This window comes from Lissotriton helveticus, chromosome 8 (genome assembly GCF_964261635.1).
Source record: "Lissotriton helveticus chromosome 8, aLisHel1.1, whole genome shotgun sequence".
Lineage (NCBI taxonomy): Eukaryota > Metazoa > Chordata > Amphibia > Caudata > Salamandridae > Lissotriton > Lissotriton helveticus.
In genome coordinates this window covers 1,131,027,076-1,131,050,233 of record NC_136069.1, presented here as the reverse complement: position 1 = coordinate 1,131,050,233, position 23,158 = coordinate 1,131,027,076, and the positions used below count along the sequence as shown (strand labels likewise).

Genomic DNA, 23,158 nt, shown 5'->3' with positions numbered 1-23,158 from the left:
CAGTAGCAGGTGGGTTGTCCTGCAACCTCCGTCTTGCAGCTCGAGCAAAGTTGTTGGGGTGCAAGTTCTTCATGTGTCGCACCATATTTGGTGTGCCAAAGGAGTATTTTTTAGATGGATCACCCCTTGAAAGAGTTGTTTGGCAAATTTTACAGGTTACTTTTGGAGCATTAACCTTTTTTGCCCTTCTGGAAAAGTAAAAAACGTCCAAATTAGAGCTTCTTTCATCTTCTTTGGCGGTACTTCAGGAATGAAATCTCCCTCTGAAGAATGGCTGGAAGATGAGTCCATTGCTGTTATTATGGTGATCTTCCTTCTATATGACAAGATTCTCAGAAGAGATGCTTCTTCTTAGAAAGTCAAAGTAGAATGATTAAAATAGGACGGAACTTTCAACAGTTGCAATAGGAGGTGTTATGAACCAATCAAATCTCTTCTTTTAAAGTCACATGGCTTTGCGTACGCTTATGGTGTGCTTACGGTGCTCTTACGATGTGAGTACGCATGACGTTCCACCGTGATTTGTGTAATTGTTTTTAAAAGTAATATACGATTGTTAAAAGTTTAAAAAAACAATTTTCCTAATTATCCCAGATAATGTCTTCCCTTAGTATGTACATTAAATACATAAATATATGTTTTTAAACAACTAGAAACATTGGCGCCTTTCACGTACAGGACGCCGCACATGACGTCACACAGAAGCTTTGATGCGACGCGTATTCGCGTATTGATGTCAAAGCGTATTCGTAGCGTATGCGCGGGTATGCGCTGAGTATGATTAGCAGTACAAAGTATGGTGCGATCACCCTCTCAGTGACAAATTAAAGCACAGGGCGCGCTAACAAGAATGATTAGAAGTGGTCACTCATCCGAGATCCGATTCTGGTCCTGCCTCTGCGCACATGATAACCCCGCCCCGTCTCTCTCTGTTGGTAATTGTTGGTGCACACACTCACACTTGCACATGCACCATGCACGCCCGCCCACACTCCCCAGATGCCACCACCTAGCTTTCTTGCTATCACTAAGCCTGGAAGTCAATACATTAGCCAATGGGAGGTCCCCCAGGGCTGTCATTCTTGTAGACCACGAAAACGCTACCAATGACGGCCCTGGGCTTGGTTTGGTCATCCTCTGCGGTTCCCTTATAATGCGGGCAATGACGTGATCACGCTCTCTTTTGCCTAACTATGCTGCGGTGACAAATAGACTGTAGTCGTCGATTTTACTACGAACTGTTTGCTCGAGCGGAGGAAGACTCGTGACACTCGACGTGGTGTCACTGCTGCTGCCACCCAGCCAGACCACCATAGGCGCGGAGGCGGCGGCACGTGTGCCCAGCCCACCCCAGGCCCTGCCAAAGCCCCAGACTTTGAAGACAAGACAAAAGACGACAGAAGCAATGGTAAGAGAAGCCGTCACAACATCAGCCACCGCTGTAAATCTTACATGCATGATATTATTTTTTTTTACTGCGTGACATGGCCCTCCCAGCTCTGTTTTGGTTTATTTGTGCTTCTTCATATTTGCTCCCTTCTAATCCTCTCGTGACTTTTAATATTTATTACTGCCTCAAGTGGCCTTCCTGGGCCTCTATTCTTCTTGATTGTATATGGTTCATCATAATATTTCCTTGTGCATCACGGGGCCCTCATAGGCCTTTTTTAAAGAAATTGTGCGTGCATGAATTTCTGTGTCGCATTTTTGAACTGTGCCATGTGCTTTAGCCTGTATTGTCTCAATTTGTGAGTTCATATTAGTATTTTTTTACAACATCATGTGGCCCTCCCAGCTCTGCTTTACTTTAATTTTGTGCGCCATGTGCTCTGTGCTTCATTGTATTTGCTCCCTCCTAATCCTCCCGTGACTTTTAATATTTATTGCTACCTCACGTGGCCTTCCCAGGCCTCTATTCTTATTGATCGTATATGATTGATAGCAATATTCCCTTCTGCGTCACGGGGCACTCCTAGGCCTTTTTTAAACAAATTGTGCGTGCATGAATTTCTCTGTCGTGTTTTTGAACTGTATCATGTGCTTTTGCCTGTATTGTTATAAATTGTGCGTTCATAATAGTATTATTTTTTTACTGTGTCACGTGGCCCTCCCAGCTCTGTTTTGCTTTATTTTTGTGCAGCACATGCTTTGTGCTTCATCAAATTTGCTCCCTTCTATCCTCCTGTGACTTTTAATATTTGTTATAGCCTTTTGTGGCCTTCTCATGCCTCTATTCCTATTGATCGTATATGGTTGATCGGAATATTTCCTTCTGCGCTCCGGGGCCCTCCTAGGCCTTTTTTAAATAAATTGTGTGTACATGAATTCCTGTGTCATTATTTTTGAACTGTCACGTGCTTTAGCCTGTATTGTTATAAATTGCGCATTCAAAATAGTATAATTTTTTTACTGCGGCACGTGCTCCTCACAGCTCTGTTTTGCTTTATTGTTGTGCATCACATGCTTTGTGCTTCATCGTATTTGCTCCCTCCTAATCCTCCAGTGACTTTTAACATTTATTGTTACCTCACGTGGCCTTCCCAAGCCTCTATTCTTATTGATCGTATATGATTGATAGTAATATTTCCTTCTACGCCGCGGGGCCCTCCTAGTCCTTTTTTAAATAAATTGTGCGTGCATGAATTTCTCTGTCGTTATTTTTGAACTGTCATGTGCTTTAGCCTGTATTGTTACAATTTGTGCGTTCATATTAGTATTATTTTTTTACTGCGTCACGTGCACCTCCCAGCTGTTTTGCTTTACTTTTGTGCGCCACGCACTCTGTGCTTCATCATATTTGCTCCCTCATAATCCTCCTGTGACTTTTAATATTTATTGCTACCTCACGTGGCCTTCCCAGGCCTCTATTCTTATTGATCGTATATGGTTGATCGGAATAATTCCTTCTGCGTCACGGGGCCCTCCTAGAACTTTTGTTAATAAATTGTGTGTGCATGAATTTCTGTGTCGTATTTATGTTACTCTTGATAGTAAAGTATACTATATATACCATGGCTCCTCATGTAAATGCTACTAGTGGGCCTGCAGCAGTAATTGTGACACCCACACAAGTAACCCTAAATATAAACGTCAGGCTTGACACTGCAGTGCCTGAGCGCCCTTTCTAAAACTGCCATGTTTTCAAACTTCATCTATTTTGCAGGCCTTACGCGTCCCTTCATATGGACTGTACTCTATCCCTCGCTTAAACTTTGTGGGCGTATCGAGCTGTGAAGACGGGGTGACAGTTGTTTTACTAATTATATATTCACATACCTTTATAGTCATTTATGTCTTTATACTTGAATGTGAGCATGTAAAATTTGTTCTTTACATCTATAATGCTTTTCTTTTAAAGTTTTTTCCTGTTTATCTTCATTTTCCATAGAAATGGTGCCGCTTCACAGTGGAGACTGCTGGCGGGGCGTTGAGGAGGAGCGCTGATTGCGGGACTGCTACGTGATCCAGGTTCGGGGCCCAGGAGAGGGAGATTACCAGCTTGCTCCCCACCCCCCTGCCTGCAGTGAGGTTTCCTTGGACCAACTGGACTACAAGTCCCAGCAGCCCAGCGATGGAGAACACCTAAGGCTTGATTGGCCCCTCCCCCCGCCTGTACTTAATAATACCTATCTCCCGCAATGTGGGAAGTGTGCGGGCTTGTGCCGGGCGAAGCCCGGGCCCATCTGAGCCCGTCCGAGACTGTCCAAGGCTGGGCTGGGCCATCCCCCTTGGTTTCCATTGTGAAGTTCCATGAAGAAGAAGATGAAATAATCTTGCATAACCTGCCCATTATATCTAAGCCTTTATATTGAGGGTAAGGTCGCACTACAGTTTTTTAGGATATTGTTTAATTATTGAGTGTGACACATATTATAAATAGTACAAACAAAGTGGTCCCAGTTATAGAGAACAAATAGAAACATTCAATCACCAATAAAAATAAATATACAATTAAATATAGCAGCATTGTTTTTAATCACAATGTGTCTCAAATCACATTAATTCATTCAATACATGTACAATATATCACTTTTCAAAAATGCCCCTACGAAAGTAAGAAAGGGAAGGGTAGTGTTGGGATAGTGAAAGAATAAGATCTTCAAGGAAGGTCTGCAAAACCACAGTATAACCAGTTGATTGTATACAGAATTAAATCATCTTCTATTCAACAAAATCATGCCTCAATGAAAAACAATACTAATAACTGATAGTCGAGGCTGAACATAGAAGGAAATGTCGACGTTTCGACCCAAATGGAGTGCAGGTGTGGATAAACCTTGCTAGAGGGTCTTCATCAGGACGGGGACGTTGAGGGGTGGGGCAATGGATCTACATAAAAATGGATAATTTAAAAACAATTAGTGCATGGGTCACAAAGGATCCCAAACAAATTTCATAAAAGTTTGTCAAGCGGAACTACTTTTCAGTTGGATAGGAAGGAGGAATGCATCGGAAGTGTATCAACAATCATAGAGTCACGTATAGTATTGGTAGGTAAGAGAGGGGTAGCCAATCCTCCAAAGACGATGGTGCGGATCAAGATGTGAAAGGCAGTGCTCTCACTCTCATTGGAGGTGGTGCGTTAATATAACCACTCGAGATATTCAGATGACAGAAAAGGCAGTTATTCTTAAAGCTACAAATATAGCAGAAAATGGGCACTGTACAACTGTCGGGGGACATAAAGATTCTACTACTTAGAATTAATAGTAGAAAAAATGCACCACCGCTTCATGTTCCACAGATAGCATACCTGCTTGTAGGAAAGGCTCGCTCAATGTTCATGCAAAAACGGTCATCAATACGCACCAGGGGCCAAATCTGAAGAAATTAGATGGGTGTTAGCTTCAGTTCTTAAGCTATCCCTAGGGGTTGGTGACCATATATAATAAACATTAATGTACATACTCAACAGGAGGGGGATGTCGTTGCCAACCCTGAAGTGCCGCTTCTAGTTGACAAGTAGTAATAACCCCTATAGGGTGATTGTTCTAAAATAGAAAAACAGATGCATACATTCTGTAATTCTCCACCGGTACAAAAAGGGGGGGATTTATACTATCAACCTATGCTCTGCTTCTGACATACCTGTGTTTAGCAGAAGAGGCTCGTTCTAACATGGGCGGTCGTCTTCACGTACCGTCTGCCAAGGTCTGTGAAAGTACAACAGATCAGGGGTTTTACTCCCATACGTGCATCATCGGGCAATCGGTAAAAGAATATTACAGATAGTAATGGTGACAGTAACCTACCGAAAAACGGCGAAATAGTTGCCGACCTTGGGGTGATCAAAATGACCAGCTCCCTTGAATGCCCGGGTTGGAGGCTTCGTGATCAGCAGTCTGTGGAAAACACAGAGGAACCCGTCAGAGACGTGGGATATTTACACATTAACTTAATCAAAATACAGAAAAGCACCGAAGGGGCATGAGAAAGTTACATACCAAGAGTTTTAGAGCGTGGAATTCGGTCTGACAGCCGGCGTCTATAAGTCATGGACACTGCTGTGCAGGAAGCACTTTCCTTATCAAGTTCCGATCACATGGTCGGGAAAACAGCCGTGATAGAAATGGGACTGGTGCCGAGAGAACTCTCAAAGATGGAGTTTCTTAGAGTCAAAAAACGAAACGCGAGGAATATTACAGAGAGGTCTAATGTCGGGTCACTGTCCCAATTCAAAAAATATATACCTCCAGTATGAAATTAAAAACAAAGTTAAAATCGAAATAATCATTATACAGCTGTGCACATATATTCAAGCACATCCCAGCATTGATGGTATAATTCAGATCACATGACCCATGATGTTCCGAGTTTACAGAAAACGGGTTAGTGTGATAAACATTGTGGATGTTCTCTAAACACATATAACATACCTATACAGTTTAGGATAGTAAGTCCTTTCAAGAGGTGTATTATTCTAATAATAACAGAAATAAATTGTGAATCTTAAAAGGAAAAGCTTTATGACAAATTCCACTGGTGACATTCTAGAAATTGGTGAATAGCAGTGTACCTATCAAGCATGATGGTAAAGACTGCTTCCATCAAACTTTTCAGAGAGATAATGATTGTCTAGCATGTATGATGGTGTACCTATCAGACATGATGGTAAAACCAGCATTGTAAACGTAGTAATTCAGGACACTGCATAGCATAGCCATTATTTACCAGAATGACAATAGTTCCATAACAAGTATAATGGTGTACCCATCAGGCATGGTGGTCAACACAACATTATAGGAGTTTCAATTCAGGACAAATTCCCCACCATACAGCATAGTCACCATTAGTATTCACAGATTGGCCATCTGGGCAAAAGTGCTATCATTCTCATTGAGTCCTGTTCTAACGGAATCAAAAAAATGCATCCACTTGGCTTCACGAGTATTCAAAATACTGGAGATATTACCCCCCCTCGTACCAAGCGTTATTTTTTCAAGTATGACCCACCTAAGGCTCTCAGGTGTATGTTGTTTGGTTCTAAAGTGATCCACTAAAGGGGCTCCAACCACCTCACAGCGAATTCTACTGGTATGCTGTAGGATCCTAGCCTTGGCCCGTTGCTGAGTTTGCCCAATGTAAATGAGATCACAGTCACATAAAATGGCATAAATTACATTTTGACTGTTACAATTGGTCAGCGATTTTAGTGGAATCTTATGTTCTTTATATTCAAACGTTTTTGTCTGTATTGTATTATCACAGGCTTTACATTTCGTACACCTATGGTGTCCAGTAGCTGGTGGAAGATTCCACATTGATAGAACAGTTACAGGTGCTGGTGAGGGCAAGAAGGATTTCACCACATGATCCCTGATATTCTTACCTCTCTTAAAGGCATGTAGAGGCAGAGTTGGATATCCAATATCATCGGATATTAGTGGCCAGTATTTGTTGATAATCTTTTTTATTTTGTTACTCTCTGTAGTAAAGGTCGTGACACAGACTAATCGATTATCTTGTACCTCATTCTGTTGTTTTGGTTGTAACAGGCACTCCCTAGGATTGTACCATGCTCGTTTTTTAGCCCTCTTTACTAAACGTCTGGGATAGCCTCTCTGTATCAGTCTATCCATCAGATCGTCAGCCTGCCTCATGTAGTTTGATCTATCAGAACAGTTTCTGCGGATCCGCAAGAACTGTCCTATGGGCAGGTTGTCCCGAAGGGACCTCGGATGGTGACTACCATATTGGAGGAGTGAGTTCCGTTCAGTGGATTTACGGAATAGAGTCGTCTTCAAAAGGCCGCTATCATTGTAGATCGTGAGATCTAAGAAGTCAACACTAGAGGAATCCGATTTGAAAGTGAACTTGATGTCAGCCGATTGTAGGTCCAGCCAGGCTTGGAAGGCAGAAAGTTCGATGTCAGTTCCTTTCCAGACAATCAAGATATCGTCTATATAGCGGACCCAGATTTTGAGATGGTGTTTGTATGGGTTCCGCTCATTAAGGATGATATCTGCTTCAAGAGATGCCATATATAGAATGGCCAGGTCAGGAGCAAAGGTGGCTCCCATCGCCACTCCTTTGGTTTGCAAATAGAAGTGGTCCTGGAATATGAAAAAGTTGTGCATCATTGCCAACCGTAGTAATCCTATGATGAAATCTGTTGGAACCGGTACCGGAGCAGTCCTTTGGTCCAAGTATCGTGTCATGATGGTTAATGCTTCCTCTTGAGGAATACTTGTGTATAATGACGTTATATCACAAGTGACAAGTATTTCTTTCTCCACATCATACGGTAGGTCCTCCACAATGCTTATAGTGTGCATGGTGTCCCGGAGATATGTGGGTGTCTTCTCTGCTAACGGTTTTAGAAAGAAGTCAATATATCGACCTACTGGCTCCAGCATGGACCCACAGCCCGACACAATGGGTCTTCCCGGGGGCTCATTCAGGTTTTTGTGTATTTTCGGCAAAGTATAGATGGTCGGTAGTCTGGGCGTTTGTTGGTTTAGATAGTTGAATTCCAATTCAGTAAGGAATCCTTCTTCAAGGCCCAGCCTAGTTAGATTCAGGATGTCAGAGGCAAGAGATAGTGATGGATCAGTGTTAAGTCTTCTATAGCTGATGCCATCATTCAGCTGGTTGAAAATTTCTTTCTTGTAATTTTCGATATCCTGGACCACGATGGCGCCCCCTTTATCCGCTGGCTTGATGATTATTTCCTTATTGTTCCCAAGGGATTGGAGAGCCTTCTTCTCATTCCTGTTGATATTGAAGGGATAATATTTCCGTTGATCCAGAATTTGGTTGACATCACGTAAAACCACTGTCTCATATGCCAGAATCTTATGTGACATACTATTAGCAGATGGTACAAAAGTGGATGGAGTCCGTAAGCCAGTGTGTGATTGAATTTGGTAGGGTGGTCTATTTCTGAAAAAATATTTTAGTCGGATCACTTTAGAACCAAACAACATACACCTGAGAGCCTTAGGTGGGTCATACTTGAAAAAATAACGCTTGGTACGAGGGGGGGTAATATCTCCAGTATTTTGAATACTCGTGAAGCCAAGTGGATGCATCTTTTTGATTCCGTTAGAACAGGACTCAATGAGAATGATAGCACTTTTGCCCAGATGGCCAATCTGTGAATACTAATGGTGACTATGCTGTATGGTGGGGAATTTGTCCTGAATTGAAACTCCTATAATGTTGTGTTGACCACCATGCCTGATGGGTACACCATTATACTTGTTATGGAACTATTGTCATTCTGGTAAATAATGGCTATGCTATGCAGTGTCCTGAAATACTACGTTTACAATGCTGGTTTTACCATCATGTCTGATAGGTACACCATCATACATGCTAGACAATCATTATCTCTCTGAAAAGTTTGATGGAAGCAGTCTTTACCATCATGCTTGATAGGTACACTGCTATTCACCAATTTCTAGAATGTCACCAGTGGAATTTGTCATAAAGCTTTTCCTTTTAAGATTCACAATTTATTTCTGTTATTATTAGAATAATACACCTCTTGAAAGGGCTTACTATCCTAAACTGTATAGGTATGTTATATGTGTTTAGAGAACATCCACAATGTTTATCACACTAACCCGTTTTCTGTAAACTCGGAACATCATGGGTCATGTGATCTGAATTATACCATCAATGCTGGGATGTGCTTGAATATATGTGCACAGCTGTATAATGATTATTTCGATTTTAACTTTGTTTTTAATTTCATACTGGAGGTATATATTTTTTGAATTGGGACAGTGACCCGACATTAGACCTCTCTGTAATATTCCTCGCGTTTCGTTTTTTGACTCTAAGAAACTCCATCTTTGAGAGTTCTCTCGGCACCAGTCCCATTTCTATCACGGCTGTTTTCCCGACCATGTGATCGGAACTTGATAAGGAAAGTGCTTCCTGCACAGCAGTGTCCATGACTTATAGACGCCGGCTGTCAGACCGAATTCCACGCTCTAAAACTCTTGGTATGTAACTTTCTCATGCCCCTTCGGTGCTTTTCTGTATTTTGATTAAGTTAATGTGTAAATATCCCACATCTCTGACGGGTTCCTCTGTGTTTTCCACAGACTGCTGATCACGAAGCCTCCAACCCGGGCATTCAAGGGAGCTGGTCATTTTGATCACCCCAAGGTCGGCAACTATTTCGCCGTTTTTCGGTAGGTTACTGTCACCATTACTATCTGTAATATTCTTTTACCGATTGCCCGATGATGCACGTATGGGAGTAAAACCCCTGATCTGTGTACTTTCACAGACCTTGGCAGACGGTACGTGAAGACGACCGCCCATGTTAGAACGAGCCTCTTCTGCTAAACACAGGTATGTCAGAAGCAGAGCATAGGTTGATAGTATAAATCCCCCCCTTTTTGTACCGGTGGAGAATTACAGAATGTATGCATCTGTTTTTCTATTTTAGAACAATCACCCTATAGGGGTTATTACTACTTGTCAACTAGAAGCGGCACTTCAGGGTTGGCAACGACATCCCCCTCCTGTTGAGTATGTACATTAATGTTTATTATATATGGTCACCAACCCCTAGGGATAGCTTAAGAACTGAAGCTAACACCCATCTAATTTCTTCAGATTTGGCCCCTGGTGCGTGTTGATGACCGTTTTTGCATGAACATTGAGCGAGCCTTTCCTACAAGCAGGTATGCTATCTGTGGAACATGAAGCGGTGGTGCATTTTTTCTACTATTAATTCTAAGTAGTAGAATCTTTATGTCCCCCGACAGTTGTACAGTGCCTATTTTCTGCTATATTTGTAGCTTTAAGAATAACTGCCTTTTCTGTCATCTGAATATCTCGAGTGGTTATATTAACGCACCACCTCCAATGAGAGTGAGAGCACTGCCTTTCACATCTTGATCCGCACCATCGTCTTTGGAGGATTGGCTACCCCTCTCTTACCTACCAATACTATACGTGACTCTATGATTGTTGATACACTTCCGATGCATTCCTCCTTCCTATCCAACTGAAAAGTAGTTCCGCTTGACAAACTTTTATGAAATTTGTTTGGGATCCTTTGTGACCCATGCACTAATTGTTTTTAAATTATCCATTTTTATGTAGATCCATTGCCCCACCCCTCAACGTCCCCGTCCTGATGAAGACCCTCTAGCAAGGTTTATCCACACCTGCACTCCATTTGGGTCGAAACGTCGACATTTCCTTCTATGTTCAGCCTCGACTATCAGTTATTAGTATTGTTTTTCATTGAGGCATGATTTTGTTGAATAGAAGATGATTTAATTCTGTATACAATCAACTGGTTATACTGTGGTTTTGCAGACCTTCCTTGAAGATCTTATTCTTTCACTATCCCAACACTACCCTTCCCTTTCTTACTTTCGTAGGGGCATTTTTGAAAAGTGATATATTGTACATGTATTGAATGAATTAATGTGATTTGAGACACATTGTGATTAAAAACAATGCTGCTATAATTAATTGTATATTTATTTTTATTGGTGATTGAATGTTTCTATTTGTTCTCTATAACTGGGACCACTTTGTTTGTACTGCTGTATTGCCCAGGTCCCAGTGACTTCTTGGGTTGACCCGTGTTTATAACATTTCCTGTACAGGTAAATACCTGTGAGGTCCTTTGTCTGAGATTAATTCTCTTTTTAATATGGTCGAGAGGGAACTACTTTCATATTCTGAGGAATACATCGCACAATTGATTGGAGATCCAGCTAACACCTTTCTCTCTCCAAGTGTACCGACAATCGATTTCACTCTAAAGGATAAGGTAGCTCGTTTGGAAAGGCTAGAAAAGAAGCTTATTCGAACGAGGTGGCATGGCCACCTTTTCACTCATTACCTTAAAGAAAATATCATACCAGTAGGCCTTCAAATTAAGATCGAACCAGCTATCTTTGTCGAGGTACCCAAATTTAAAGAAGGTTTTAGCTACGTGGCTAACAACTGCTCCCGGCACTGGATGGTGCTGGGGGTTGAGACTGCAGGCGAACAGGTACAGATCATCTCGAAGGAAATTGCTGCATTAAAAGCAGAAATCCTCGGTGACAAGGCCCTGACGAATGCCAAGGAAGCCCTAACCACTCTTGAGGCTACACTCAAAGATTTTGAACTAACAACACAAAACAAGAAGTTAGAGAAATTGGCACGTGACCTGAGACTCTACGACAAGAAGAAAACATACCCGTACTTGCAAGAGGATTATTACAATCAGGACACCCAGGGCCGCTTTACAAACAGGGGTGCGGGCCAACCACGAGGTAGACGGAATTACAAAACATTCTCTGATTCGTCTTACGGCTCCGACGGTGATTTTGATCAATCCTCAGCCGGCCAATCCAACAGCGGTCAAGACTACAACTACCAACCTCGCCAGCAACCTTTTTTAGAAGAGGGTCAGGGGCAATGGCAACCACCCAGGAACCGAGGCAACAATTGGTCAAGGGGTTACCCACGAGGTCGCCAATCCGGGAACCAGAACTGGGAAGGCGGACGTGGCAAAACTCAGAAACAGGTACATTTCCAGGCAGACCAACACGGGGAGATTTCGACCCGCCGCAAGGTATATCGATGGTGAACATCGCCAATCCAGTGGTCAATATCTCAAAGTACCAACTATCAGATGATGAGCTGAATGTGTTAGGCAAGGGACTTTCATATGTGCCAACTAACATTCCCGACCAATTTACCATCAGGTCTGAACTTTGTAAATTCTTTAGGAAAGTCCGACTAAAATATTTTTTCAAAAATAGACCACCCTACCAAATTCAATCACACACTGGCTTACGGACTCCATCCACTTTTGTACCATCTGCTAATAGTATGTCACATAAGATTCTGGCATATGAGACAGTGGTTTTACGTGATGTCAACCAAATTCTGGATCAACGGAAATATCATCCCTTCAATATCAACAGGAATGAGAAGAAGGCTCTCCAATCCCTTGGGAACAATAAGGAAATAATCATCAAGCCAGCGGATAAAGGGGGCGCCATCGTGGTCCAGGATATCGAAAATTACAAGAAAGAAATTTTCAACCAGCTGAATGATGGCATCAGCTATAGAAGACTTAACACTGATCCATCACTATCTCTTGCCTCTGACATCCTGAATCTAACTAGGCTGGGCCTTGAAGAAGGATTCCTTACTGAATTGGAATTCAACTATCTAAACCAACAAACGCCCAGACTACCGACCATCTATACTTTGCCGAAAATACACAAAAACCTGAATGAGCCCCCGGGAAGACCCATTGTGTCGGGCTGTGGGTCCATGCTGGAGCCAGTAGGTCGATATATTGACTTCTTTCTAAAACCGTTAGCAGAGAAGACACCCACATATCTCCGGGACACCATGCACACTATAAGCATTGTGGAGGACCTACCGTATGATGTGGAGAAAGAAATACTTGTCACTTGTGATATAACGTCATTATACACAAGTATTCCTCAAGAGGAAGCATTAACCATCATGACACGATACTTGGACCAAAGGACTGCTCCGGTACCGGTTCCAACAGATTTCATCATAGGATTACTACGGTTGGCAATGATGCACAACTTTTTCATATTCCAGGACCACTTCTATTTGCAAACCAAAGGAGTGGCGATGGGAGCCACCTTTGCTCCTGACCTGGCCATTCTATATATGGCATCTCTTGAAGCAGATATCATCCTTAATGAGCGGAACCCATACAAACACCATCTCAAAATCTGGGTCCGCTATATAGACGATATCTTGATTGTCTGGAAAGGAACTGACATCGAACTTTCTGCCTTCCAAGCCTGGCTGGACCTACAATCGGCTGACATCAAGTTCACTTTCAAATCGGATTCCTCTAGTGTTGACTTCTTAGATCTCACGATCTACAATGATAGCGGCCTTTTGAAGACGACTCTATTCCGTAAATCCACTGAACGGAACTCACTCCTCCAATATGGTAGTCACCATCCGAGGTCCCTTCGGGACAACCTGCCCATAGGACAGTTCTTGCGGATCCGCAGAAACTGTTCTGATAGATCAAACTACATGAGGCAGGCTGACGATCTGATGGATAGACTGATACAGAGAGGCTATCCCAGACGGTTAGTAAAGAGGGCTAAAAAACGAGCATGGTACAATCCTAGGGAGTGCCTGTTACAACCAAAACAACAGAATGAGGTACAAGATAATCGATTAGTCTGTGTCACGACCTTTACTACAGAGAGTAACAAAATAAAAAAGATTATCAACAAATACTGGCCACTAATATCCGATGATATTGGATATCCAACTCTGCCTCTACATGCCTTTAAGAGAGGTAAGAATATCAGGGATCATGTGGTGAAATCCTTCTTGCCCTCACCAGCACCTGTAACTGTTCTATCAATGTGGAATCTTCCACCAGCTACTGGACACCATAGGTGTACGAAATGTAAAGCCTGTGATAATACAATCCAGACAAAAACGTTTGAATATAAAGAACATAAGATTCCACTAAAATCGCTGACCAATTGTAACAGTCAAAATGTAATTTATGCCATTTTATGTGACTGTGATCTCATTTACATTGGGCAAACTCAGCAACGGGCCAAGGCTAGGATCCTACAGCATACCAGTAGAATTCGCTGTGAGGTGGTTGGAGCCCCTTTAGTGGATCACTTTAGAACCAAACAACATACACCTGAGAGCCTTAGGTGGGTCATACTTGAAAAAATAACGCTTGGTACGAGGGGGGGTAATATCTCCAGTATTTTGAATACTCATGAAGCCAAGTGGATGCATCTTTTTGATTCCGTTAGAACAGGACTCAATGAGAATGATAGCACTTTTGCCCAGATGGCCAATCTGTGAATACTAATGGTGACTATGCTGTATGGTGGGGAATTTGTCCTGAATTGAAACTCCTATAATGTTGTGTTGACCACCATGCCTGATGGGTACACCATTATATTTGTTATGGAACTATTGTCATTCTGGTAAATAATGGCTATGCTATGCAGTGTCCTGAATTACTACGTTTACAATGCTGGTTTTACCATCATGTCTGATAGGTACACCATCATACATGCTAGACAATCATTATCTCTCTGAAAAGTTTGATGGAAGCAGTCTTTACCATCATGCTTGATAGGTACACTGCTATTCACCAATTTCTAGAATGTCACCAGTGGAATTTGTCATAAAGCTTTTCCTTTTAAGATTCACAATTTATTTCTGTTATTATTAGAATAATACACCTCTTGAAAGGACTTACTATCCTAAACTGTATAGGTATGTTATATGTGTTTAGAGAACATCCACAATGTTTATCACACTAACCCGTTTTCTGTAAACTCGGAACATCATGGGTCATGTGATCTGAATTATACCATCAATGCTGGGATGTGCTTGAATATATGTGCACAGCTGTATAATGATTATTTCGATTTTAACTTTGTTTTTAATTTCATACTGGAGGTATATATTTTTTGAATTGGGACAGTGACCCGACATTAGACCTCTCTGTAATATTCCTCGCGTTTCGTTTTTTGACTCTAAGAAACTCCATCTTTGAGAGTTCTCTCTGCACCAGTCCCATTTCTATCACGGCTGTTTTCCCGACCATGTGATCGGAACTTGATAAGGAAAGTGCTTCCTGCACAGCAGTGTCCATGACTTATAGACGCCGGCTGTCAGACCGAATTCCACGCTCTAAAACTCTTGGTATGTAACTTTCTCATGCCCCTTCGGTGCTTTTCTGTATTTTGATTAAGTTAATGTGTAAATATCCCACGTCTCTGACGGGTTCCTCTGTGTTTTCCACAGACTGCTGATCACGAAGCCTCCAACCCGGGCATTCAAGGGAGCTGGTCATTTTGATCACCCCAAGGTCGGCAACTATTTCGCCGTTTTTCGGTAGGTTACTGTCACCATTACTATCTGTAATATTCTTTTACCGATTGCCCGATGATGCACGTATGGGAGTAAAACCCCTGATCTGTTGTACTTTCACAGACCTTGGCAGACGGTACGTGAAGACGACCGCCCATGTTAGAACGAGCCTCTTCTGCTAAACACAGGTATGTCAGAAGCAGAGCATAGGTTGATAGTATAAATCCCCCCCTTTTTGTACCGGTGGAGAATTACAGAATGTATGCATCTGTTTTTCTATTTTAGAACAATCACCCTATAGGGGTTATTACTACTTGTCAACTAGAAGCGGCACTTCAGGGTTGGCAACGACATCCCCCTCCTGTTGAGTATGTACATTAATGTTTATTATATATGGTCACCAACCCCTAGGGATAGCTTAAGAACTGAAGCTAACACCCATCTAATTTCTTCAGATTTGGCCCCTGGTGCGTGTTGATGACCGTTTTTGCATGAACATTGAGCGAGCCTTTCCTACAAGCAGGTATGCTATCTGTGGAACATGAAGCGGTGGTGCATTTTTTCTACTATTAATTCTAAGTAGTAGAATCTTTATGTCCCCCGACAGTTGTACAGTGCCCATTTTCTGCTATATTTGTAGCTTTAAGAATAACTGCCTTTTCTGTCATCTGAATATCTCGAGTGGTTATATTAACGCACCACCTCCAATGAGAGTGAGAGCACTGCCTTTCACATCTTGATCCGCACCATCGTCTTTGGAGGATTGGCTACCCCTCTCTTACCTACCAATACTATACATGACTCTATGATTGTTGATACACTTCCGATGCATTCCTCCTTCCTATCCAACTGAAAAGTAGTTCCGCTTGACAAACTTTTATGAAATTTGTTTGGGATCCTTTGTGACCCATGCACTAATTGTTTTTAAATTATCCATTTTTATGTAGATCCATTGCCCCACCCCTCAACGTCCCCGTCCTGATGAAGACCCTCTAGTAAGGTTTATCCACACCTGCACTCCATTTGGGTCGAAACGTCGACATTTCCTTCTATGTTCAGCCTCGACTATCAGTTATTAGTATTGTTTTTCATTGAGGCATGATTTTGTTGAATAGAAGATGATTTAATTCTGTATACAATCAACTGGTTATACTGTGGTTTTGCAGACCTTCCTTGAAGATCTTATTCTTTCACTATCCCAACACTACCCTTCCCTTTCTTACTTTCGTAGGGGCATTTTTGAAAAGTGATATATTGTACATGTATTGAATGAATTAATGTGATTTGAGACACATTGTGATTAAAAACAATGCTGCTATAATTAATTGTATATTTATTTTTATTGGTGATTGAATGTTTCTATTTGTTCTCTATAACTGGGACCACTTTGTTTGTACTGCTGTATTGCCCAGGTCCCAGTGACTTCTTGGGTTGACCCGTGTTTATAACACATATTATAAATAGGCTTTGTGTTTAAGGTTCATGTGATTGTGGTTTAATTAATTTTTAGAAAATGTCGAAACGTAAGGAAAATAAAACCCCTGTTGAACATGCAACCATTGACACTTAATTGGTAAAAGCAGTGAGTGCCATTAACGTAGAGATTGATAGGGCTGAACGAGATTTTCGCTGGGTTTGAGTAGTCTACCGGCTATGCCGTCTGTACCATTGATTGTACCTCCTGTTGTGGAGTGTGGCTACTCTCCCAGATCAGAAGCTTTACCAGCCCATGAAAGACATGAAGTAGCCCCTACTCTGTCGCCCGAAGTATATATTGATGCACCCAATTTGTCACCCAGTAGCAGGTCACCAGCCCCTAGAGTAAAAAGGGGCTGTAGGAAGCAACAACCTAAACGGGGGATAGTTAGTAGGGGAACTAAATCCACCATTGCTCCTGCTCCTAATACTGATGTACGATTAGATGACATTATTACCGGAGTTCTAAAACGGTATTCAGATAGATCAGATCATCAATGCATTGGCTGCTAAAATCGATATTTATCTCTAGCCATTGTCGGATAAATTGGATATACTGAATAAAGAAGATGCCAGGATAGGTGGGGAGCTAATCATCCAAAATGAGTTACTTAGGGCATCGAAAGTTACACCGGTGGAAATCCTGAAAGACATAAGTAAGGCAATTGTAGAAATAACATCTGCAGAGTTAGTAGGTAATGATGGGCGGGAGAACGATACTAGAGGAGGAAATAGCAATCAATTACTGCGTACTATGGAGAACACTCAGGATATAAGAACGTTAGAGGGAAATTGTAGTTATACTATGAACCTGCCGCCAGATTGTGCCCTCTATGTGGCAGTTTTGATGAATGTACTGGCCCTTAACTAAACCCAAGTGGAAACTCATTATTCGGTCAAGCATTGTGGGTTCCCAGTGAATCATTCAGACCAGATTCTTACTACCAGAAGGGTCAAGTGGATAGCACAATCTAAAAAGAGTATATTGGGTGACTGTGTCATAATAAATAAAACAAAAAAACATTATGCTAGTACTTCCCTGATTAGGGCAGCAACGTTAACTATTAATGTACAGGGTATGACATTACGACCACTTGGCTTCTTATATAGCCCACAAATGTTTGGAACTGGGGGTAGGAAAGCTCAGAATTATCTGAATGGTCAAGCTCCTCCATTTAAATCCATGTTTGAGGTACCTGCATTTAACCGATTTCAAGCACTCAGTACCCTCGACATGAATGATTGACGGGTTCTGGACCACCCTATATTGGATAGGGTGGATAACCATAGGACTACTATCACAGAGGGGAGATTATAGCTGGTCATGGAGCTAGGCCTAGGGATATCCCAGGGCAGGTTAGTCTTTTAGGTGGAGATTGCAATATTATTACAGGGGAGGGGGTACCACCAGAACAAAATACCAACCCTTTGAATGTACAGGTTTTGGACCCCCCTGTATTGGATAAGGTGGATTATCATAGGATTTCTGCCTTAGAGGGGAATTATATAGCTGGGCATGGTGCTAGGACTAGGGATATCCCATGGCAGGGAAGTCTGTCAGGAGGAGATTGCAACATTAATACTGGGGAGGGGGTTCTACCCGAAAAAAACCACAGCCCACCAATTGAACTGGTAGCTATGAGTAATAGTACAGGGATATCTATAGCTAGCTTGAACATTGCTGGGCTGGCCTCAAAAGAGATAATTTGGGGTGGAAGGGTTTTCTTAGCTCCTACGACATTATCTGTCTCCATGAAACTTGGTGTACTGAAGTGGTTAGTTATGATGGGTTTGCCTCGTATAATTTACCAGCAGAGCGTTCGGTGTCAGGAAGGGCAAAGGGAGGCCTTTTAATTCTTGTTTTAACAAGCTTGCCACTATTAGTGAAAAGGCACTTGATTATCGGGGCTCATCTGCAGATTCTTTGGCTTTATCAAAACATGCCCTGGCATAAAGGATTTAGAGATCGAGATTGAGAAACTTAGTACAGAAGAAAATGTTGTCTTCGATTTTATTTGGGTTGGAGATTTTAATATTTCTTTATGTTCCTTGTCCGTATCAAGGGTTTGTGGGGTACAGAGAGATACAGGCAAAGATGATTTTCACTTTCCACATAATCCATATGGCGAGCTGCTAAATAAAATCATTGCTAATTATGACCTGGAATTGTTGCAATCTGGACGGGATGGAAGTGATAAAGAGATCCCTACTTTAACCGGCAGGAACTCCAATTCAACTATTGATCATGCTCTGGTTTCTACCAATATTACCCCCTTTTGTTCCACCCCTAGGATAGAGGACTACTTACTTAGGGGCCGATTATGATGGCGGACGGACCTGAGTCCGTCCGCCACCAAAGAGTAGGAGGGACCGTCCGCAGGGGCAGCGGCGGTCCCTCCGTGCAGATTAGGATGTGACCGCCAGGGTGGCGGTCACATCCTCTATCTTTAACATTGCGGCGGGTGCAGCTTCAAGATGCACCCGCCGCAATGTTAAAAATGCATGCACGGCATTTGGGTGCACAAAGCAGCAGGCACCGCGCGGTGCCTGCCGCTTTGTTCACGCAAATGCAGGGGGGTACCATAGGTACCCCCCATGTGCACCCCCAGACCCCCTTCACCCAGGGGGCCCGCAACGGGCGCCCGAAGTGAAGGTCCATATGCTTTTCCACGGTGGAAAAGCCGCCGTGGAAAAGCATACTTTCAACTCCATCCTAATATGGCTGGCGGTGTCTGATAGACACCGCCAGCCATGTTAATGCTTTTCCGCCGCGGTCGGAAGGCGACTGCGGCTGAAAAGCGGGGGACAGATTGCAAGACCCACCAGCCATCCTAATTTGGCGGTGGGTCTTTCAAGCCTCCGTGGCGGATTTCCCGCATCCTCAGGGCCGGTGGTGGCTTCCGCCGGCCCGGAGGATGCGGGAAATCCGCTTTTGTAATAGCCCCCTTAGTGATTATAATTGTATTACATTGAAAACTTCAATATGGAATTCCAGGTCTGATAGAATTACAAGAACAGTAGGTAACATTGAACCGCACAGACCAAATGGAACTAGGATTAAATGGAAAGGGGTGAATGCGGACAAAGTGTTAAAAAACATAGTAACGGATTGGTTTACCGAGATAATTGATAATTTAAATATCAATAGTGCGCCTGCATCAATATTAAGGAATTTTACTAAAATTAATTCTACTATTGATACTAGTTTTACATGGCATGGTAAAAGAGGAACCAGTCATAATAAGGGATGGTTTAACAACGCTTTTACTACTCTGCTCACACAGCTTAAGTAGGCTCTAACTATCAGACCCAGGGATCCTACGCTTGTTGCCAACCTCAGAGTAGATTATAAACTGGCTCTTAAGTGGAGCAAAAAGGAGCTGCAACAAGAGGCATGGGATAAACTCACACAAGCGGCTGAGACATCAAATAGCCAACCATTCTGGGTGACAATTAAATCCCCATTTTTTAAAGATGATTTGGCGCCAGAGTTATTATCCCATGTATGCAGCGAGGCTTGGGTCACCCATTTTTCTAGTATATTCAAAACCAGCGATGCTCCTAGTGTTAATACGGACTCTTGGCCAATAGTTCCACTTAACATCACCTTAGGTGAAGTGGAAGAAGGTATCAAAGTAAGCAAGGGTGGAAAGGCACAGGTTCCGGATGGGGTACCCATTGATGTTTATAAAGCTGCCCCAGCATTATGGGGCCCCCTATTAACAATTGTTTTTAATGCTTCAGTAAGCAATGGAGTCCCAATTACATGGGGAGAATCTACTATTATACCTAATTTTAAGAAGGGGGACAAAACAGAGGCAAAAAATTATCGCCCAATTTCCGTCTTAGATTCCTCTGTTAAAATTATGATTAGGGTACTTAGATTCCTCTGTTAAAATTATGATTAGGGTACTGTTAGTTAGGTTAGAAGAGTGGGCAGAGATTTACGGGATTTTAGCCAATACCCAATATGGTTTTAGGAAAGGCAGAGCAACGCTTAAACAGTGCGTAAATCTTTTTTTATTGAACAAGGCCGTAGGAATTCATAAAATAAAATCATTGGTACAGAATTAAATAACAAAGACATTATTCACATCAAAATTTCTCAACAATCAGATAATTTCCAGACAGTTTACAAGAGATAAAACTAGATTAAAAAGACAGGATTAAAAGAGAAAGAGTCCATTACATAAACTTGCAAAAAACATTTTTAGTGAACAGTATCACTGCAACAAAGTGCAAAAACTGCAATGAAGTGCTACTCCCGAAGGAGATATAATCCAATAAAGTGCAATTTTAAAGTGCATTAGTGCAATAAAGTGCAACCACAGCTATTATAAAGCAGCAATAATAAAAAAAAAAAGTGTGCGAAAAAAAAAAAATCACATTCCCCTCTCCCTCCTTATCATCCTCCCTTCAGCAATTCCAGATTCTCAAAATATTTCCAATTTCTTTCAAATCTTGCAATGGCTCCTACCCTACCTGCATAAGCTATTTCAAAATTACATGTTCTACTCATTTTGTTGAACCATTGCAGATGTGATGGAATCACCCCGGATTTCCAGTTCTGAAGGATTAAAGACCGTGCAACTACACAAGAAATAAAAATAAATACTTCTATTTTATCAAACCTGCTCCTCTCTTTGCATATGCCAAACAGGGTCACCTCTGCCTTCGGCAGAAATACTTTCCCACTTGCCAGCTCCATATCCACGAATATCCCCTTCCAAAAAGAGTCCAACTTCGGACAGGAAAAGAAGATATGACACCATCCTCCCTGTCCATTGGCTTTACATCTAAAACACGTGTTCACAACTTCTGGGAACATTCTCTCCAGGGCCTCCGGGGTGTAATACGCGAGCCACGTGATAAAAAAGACATTCTTTTGTAATTGGCTGCCCGGGGTGCTTTATTACCCAGGTGGCACAATAGCTCCCAATCCTTATCTGTAAGAGAACATTGTGTCGAGAGGCTTATTTTCTCTAAATGTCTCTCGATTATAGGAGAAGAGCTGGCAAAGTAGAGCTTTTTATACCAAAATCCTATGCCTTTATTTTTATCCCCGTACAAAGCTGATATTGACGCAGAGGGAGAGATGAACAGGCCACCTATCTCTCTTCTAATCAAATAAACCATTTGTAAATACTCTAAAAACATAAGTCGCCTGGAATTATTCATTCTATTTAAGATCTCCTGCCAGCTAATTACCTGATTTTGTACAGATAAATGTCTTAATTCCCTAAACCCGGAAAGTTCCCAATCCTTCAGATGATTCAAAGATATCTTAAGACCCATTTTGGCACATTCAGACAAACTCAAATAATTGGAGCCGTTAGAGCCATGTTTTTTAAAAAGGAACAGTAATCTTGCTGTATACACTTTTAGTGTCTTATATCTTGATTTCTTGGGAAGCTTAACGGTCTTTAAAAAAATAGGAATTTGAGAACCTGCTTCCTATATCATTTTTTCCAGGAAAAAATTATCTCTTGTCTGCCTAATCCTTAATAGTCCTGCCACAATATCAAAAAAGGCTGCATCATAATATGTCTTAAAATGGGGGAGAGCCAAACCACCTTGATCAACCGGCAGTTGGACTACTGATAGCTTGACTCTTGAAGCTTTTTTATTCCAAATAAAACCTCGCAACATAGTTTCAAGTTCATTAAAAAAACAGTATTAACTTTAATTGAAATATTGCTAAACAAAAATATAAGCAATGGCAATACAATCATTTTGATTAGTGACACTCTACCAATCAATGACAGTGGGAGCAAACACCATCGATCCAGCAGATTCCTTATTTTAATCTTCATTTTAGTATAATTCAAGGCAAAGAGTTTGTCATATTCACTGGTCACATAAATACCTAAGTATCTAATCGGGTCCCTTTTTTCTGCTTGGTGCTGAAGATAAATCGGAAGAAAATCTATACTTGTGTTTAAAACAAGAACTTCCGTTTTTTTTTCGTTTACCTTATACCCCCCTATTTTTCCATAATCCTTAAGCTCCTTCATAAGACTTATGATGTTTTCTTTTTCAGGAGCCAAATATAGGATAATATCGTCGGCGAACAATTTTAATTTGGACATCCCGACGATGGGGGGAAAAATAGCAATGTTGTTCCTTATTCTTGTTACTAAAGGTTCAATAAAAAAAGTAAAAAGCAAGGGGGACAATGGGCATCCTTACCTTGTTCCCCGATTAATTTTAATTTTTCCAGCATGTTTAGCATTAATAATTATCTGGGCTGATGCCCCTTCATAGATATTATTTATCATTTGTATAATTGACGCAGGGAATCCAAATTGACCCAGTGAAAAAAAAAGTGCAGACCAGTTAACTAGATCGAATG

At 41.7% G+C, this 23,158-nt stretch overlaps 3 long non-coding RNA genes across 3 annotated transcripts; 2 read left to right on the top strand and 1 right to left on the bottom strand.

The window, feature by feature from the left end:
- Positions 1 to 3,988: 3,988 nt before the first annotated feature.
- On the bottom strand, positions 3,989 to 5,341 carry LOC144771894 (uncharacterized). Its single transcript, XR_013599537.1, has 5 exons — positions 5,253 to 5,341; positions 5,089 to 5,153; positions 4,909 to 4,991; positions 4,754 to 4,821; positions 3,989 to 4,329 (listed from the first exon to the last, which is right to left on the bottom strand). It is a non-coding gene; the product is annotated as an uncharacterized LOC144771894 (long non-coding RNA).
- A 4,214-nt stretch (positions 5,342 to 9,555) lies between these two features.
- LOC144771893 (uncharacterized) lies at positions 9,556 to 10,940 on the top strand. The gene is made up of 5 exons (XR_013599536.1): positions 9,556 to 9,644; positions 9,743 to 9,807; positions 9,905 to 9,987; positions 10,075 to 10,142; positions 10,567 to 10,940. It is a non-coding gene; the product is annotated as an uncharacterized LOC144771893 (long non-coding RNA).
- Positions 10,941 to 15,265: 4,325 nt separating this feature from the next.
- On the top strand, positions 15,266 to 15,854 carry LOC144771892 (uncharacterized). Its single transcript, XR_013599535.1, has 4 exons — positions 15,266 to 15,354; positions 15,454 to 15,518; positions 15,616 to 15,698; positions 15,786 to 15,854. It is a non-coding gene; the product is annotated as an uncharacterized LOC144771892 (long non-coding RNA).
- The last annotated feature ends 7,304 nt before the right edge of the window (positions 15,855 to 23,158 follow it).